At 40.4% G+C, this 4,104-nt stretch overlaps 1 pseudogene; it reads left to right on the top strand.

The window, feature by feature from the left end:
• Positions 1–1,318: 1,318 nt before the first annotated feature.
• On the top strand, positions 1,319–2,061 carry LOC101645850 (annotated as a pseudogene).
• The last annotated feature ends 2,043 nt before the right edge of the window (positions 2,062–4,104 follow it).

Below are 4,104 nucleotides of genomic sequence, written 5' to 3'. Positions count from 1 at the left end.
TCTCCCCACTACCCCTCTGCAAGGTATGTCCAGTTGTCTAGAGATGGGCATTGGGTCTCCATCACGCGCCACCCTCATTGATGAGGATATGATTTTTCTCCCCGCCTTTGGTGTTTGAAGCCTTTATAAATAGTTTTAGTGGATGGTGTATAGATTTAAATAATAGTGGTAGTAACAGTATGTCCTTATACATATTATTCTTCCACAGATAGATGATGAAATATTTTTATGACCATGAATGCAACACCGTTCCTCTTGAATTTGTCATTTCTCACAGAGTAAACCATATAATTATCTCACTCAAAATGGCCAATATCAGTTTATTTCAGCTTACCAATGTCTAGAATATCAGCCTTTATGCATTCCATTTTATTTTTTGATGATCTGTAATTTTCATGCAGTCATACTTTGTTTACATTATTAATAAACATTTGTGGTGATTTCTTTCCCTTTTGAGTCATTCCCAAGCATGATGGTCTCCAAAGGTTTAATCCATCTTCATAATTATGGTCATCTCTACGTTGAGTAGGCAGCTCTTCCCTAGTCATATAGACTCATCTTCCAGCAATACATGTTTTGCTACTGTTCATAAGGTTTTTTGTGGCTAATCCCTCAGAAATGGACAGTGTATTCCTTCTTTATAGTTTGTTCTTTTAGAGGGAGTTCATGCATTAGGTGATGTCCGTTGTATTTGGCTCATAGGAATGGCATGGGTCCTGGTAGGAAAAACCTATGCAGAACTCTGTGCCGAACTAATGGCGAGGTCTTTCACCCCTAGACATAAATCTAAGAGCTTGAGTTTCTCATTTGAAAGTTGTTCAACTAAGGAGTCTTTGGGTAGATGAATCTTATGGAAAGTGTTTTTCACTGTTTGCTATGGCACCAAGCTTCTCATTTAGGTTTGATACTCTTGTAATTTTGTGACAACAGTATTTATCTTAAAAGTTCTCTGCCTCCCCCCAAGATGGCAAAAATCATTAGCAAAATTCTTGAGTCTAACTCTTTGAGCAATTGCAAATTTTAACCGTATCCTTTCACTGAAAGCTGTAGTTTCCGCCATAATTCCCTGGAGAGATCTCCACCTGGGCACACTTGTACTTTTCTTTGATCACTTCTATCAGTTTGGGTTGATCTAAATAAGGTGTCTTCTTCCACTTCATTGTCACCAACCCAACAATTTGTCAGGTACTTGGTGTAGAGGGCCAGGGTGAATATGGCACATGGCATCCAAAGGGAAGTGAACTAGAGGCAATTGGGAGAACACAATTAGGTTTCAAAGCCAATGAAATTTTATTTATGCCTTTCCTTCCAGTGGCACATGTTACAATATGGAGATAATGTGGTGGTACAAATTTCCAAGAAGAGGAAGTTTATCATCTTCAAAGCTGAATTGAATGAGTTTTTCACTCAGGAACCAGCTGAAGATGTTTACTCTCGAGTTGAAGTTTGAGTTACACCAACCAGGACAGAAATTCTTATCCTAGCCACCAAGACATAGAATACTCTTGGTGAGAAGGATCCAAGGATTGGCTACTGTAGTTCAGAAGACATTTGGTTTCCCTAAGGGCAATGTGGAGCTTTGTGCTGTAAAGGTGACCACAGATATGTGTGTGTCATTGCCTTGGCAGAGTTTCTGCATTACAAACTCCTAGGAGGGTTCGCCATGTCCTATAGTGTACCATGGTTCATTGCAGAGAGCGGGGGCCAAAAGCTGAGAGGTTGTAGTGCCTGAAAAATTCTGAGGACAGAGGGATAAATCAATGATATGTGTGGATGGCCTCATGGTCCACAGTGGGGGCCCCAGTAGCTACAACATTGATGTGGCTGTGCGCCACATGCTGCTCAGACCAGGTGTGCTGGGTATCAAAGTGAATATTGTGCTGCTCTGGGACCCATGTGCTAAGGTTGGCCCTAAGAAGCTGGTGCCTGACCAGGTGAGCATTGTCGAGCCCAAGGATGAAATTCTACTGACCATGCCCATCTTGGAGCAGAATGGGAGGAAGCCTGGAATCACCTGCCATGGCCCAGCCAGATGAGGGTCTCCTTGGCAACTGGATCTGATTAGTGAATACTGTTCTGTAAAGAACTTTAATAAATACTATTTCTAAATTTTAAAAATTCTACTGAAAAAAGATTCAATAGTTGACAAAGATCATCAAGGTCCCTTTCACCTACGCCATTTTAAATGTTGTGACTTCCTAGGGAGGAAGAGACTGGGGAAAGGCATCAAGGGAAAAAAGATATTGTCCCAAGGTGAATTTAGGAAGAAAGTCACTATATCCCCTGAATATGTAGTAGAAAAAGCAAGAAACCATCCATTTGGGGATACCCAAACTAATTTAATCAATTACTCAGCCATCTTTCTTAAAATATGAATAATGATGTTTATTCCACAAGTGAATGCTTTTTCCTTGAAAAATTTCCTCAATCAAATTATTGCACTGCTAAAACGAATTGATGTTCACAATGTGCTGGCAAGAAAGACACATTTATCCTTAGTTCAATTTTTGTTTTTCATGAAATCCCTAGTATACCTAGGAACTTGCTATATTTTATGAATATATTTTATATTTCATTCTAGCTCTTTTCCAGGATCCCTCGTGGTGCAGTGGTTACATGTTGGGCTGCTAACTACAAGGTCAGCAGTTCAAAACCACCAGCTACTCAATGGGAGAAACAAGGCTTTCTACTCCCATGAAGAGTTAGTCTTGGAAACCCACAAGGGCAATTCTACCCTGTCCTATAGGATCTCTATTACACAGGCAGTGGGAGTGAGAGCTCCTTCCTTTCTTTTTAAAAATTATTCATTTTTTTATTAATCACTTTATTGGGAAGATCTTACAAATCATATGACAATACCTCATTCAATTGTATTAAGCACACTTATACATATATTGTCATCAACATTTCCAAAACATTTTCTTGTTGGGATGTTTTCTTGATGTGCACTTTTATATAAAACTCTTATACATGAATTTCTGTGGATTTGTTTCTCTAAAGTACCCTTTCTAATACAGTCATGTTCTTTTCATCTCTGAATTGTTTATCCCACTGATTTTATTTAAATAGACAAGCAGAGACATTAATAAGCACAAAAACCAGGCAAAGCCAAACAAAACAACAAAGGAAGGCAAACCCAACAAAACAATAACAACAACAAAACCCCAAAATAACAACAAAAAGAAAGCCACTGACAAAAATGGAAAAGCTTATAAATAGTTCAAGGTCTGTTTGTTGGCCTTTACAAGTGTTTTCCAGTTGGGTCTGATAGGGTGTCACACTCTGTCTCCACATTCTATTTTTGGCATTCCGCATGGATTTCATCACTTTGCTCCCCTTGCTGCTCTGTTTCATGCCCTTAGGGTTTCACCCCAGTGTGATGGGGTCAGATTGGACACAGTTCCCACACTGTGTTTCCAGTCTTGTCTCCCATAGTGCTATGGCTCAGTGAGGGACATTGTGTCTCATGGTGGGGCCGACAGTATGGTCCTTTCTGTGCATTGTCCACTCTAAGCAGGAATATCATCCTCAGGGCTTGGTGGGCCAGGATGTGCACCCCTCCTCTCCATCCATCTTTGTTTCTCCTGTGTGTTCTAAACCAATGTGCCCCTCTCCCCAAGCTGTAGCTTTAGTGCCATCCTCTGTTAACTCCCCAGGTAAACTCCCTTAATCATGAGTATTGACAGTGAGTTCTGTGTGGTCATTACAATGAATTACCAAAGTCAGCATAGAAGTAGAGTATCATAGGAGGAATGGTTGGTGTCAGAACTGGATAAAACAGGATTGAAGGGAAGACATGACTGCCACCACCCCACCCCCCAGCCTCATGAGAGTAGGGAAGTCAGGGGAACTAAGTTATGATCTTCCATGCTGTTTACTGCAATAGCTCTTCCCCTTTCTAGCATTTCTTGGTCTCTAGGTAAGGTGTGCAACATTTATCTTTAAATTCTTTATATGCTGATAATGCATAAATTACTGTCTCTAGCATAGACTTTATAGGAGTCCTGGTGATGCAGTATTTTATGTGTTGGGCTGCAAACCATTAGGTCAGCAGTTTGAAACCACCAGCCATTCCAAGGGAGAAAACCGTGGCTTTTTACTCCC

This window comes from Echinops telfairi, unplaced genomic scaffold (genome assembly GCF_000313985.2).
Source record: "Echinops telfairi isolate 266 unplaced genomic scaffold, ASM31398v2 ScPeMD7_7424;HRSCAF=8462, whole genome shotgun sequence".
Classification (NCBI taxonomy): Eukaryota; Metazoa; Chordata; class Mammalia; order Afrosoricida; family Tenrecidae; genus Echinops; species Echinops telfairi.
Note: the sequence above shows the minus strand (reverse complement) of the source record. Positions and strands in the feature narration are given on the sequence as shown.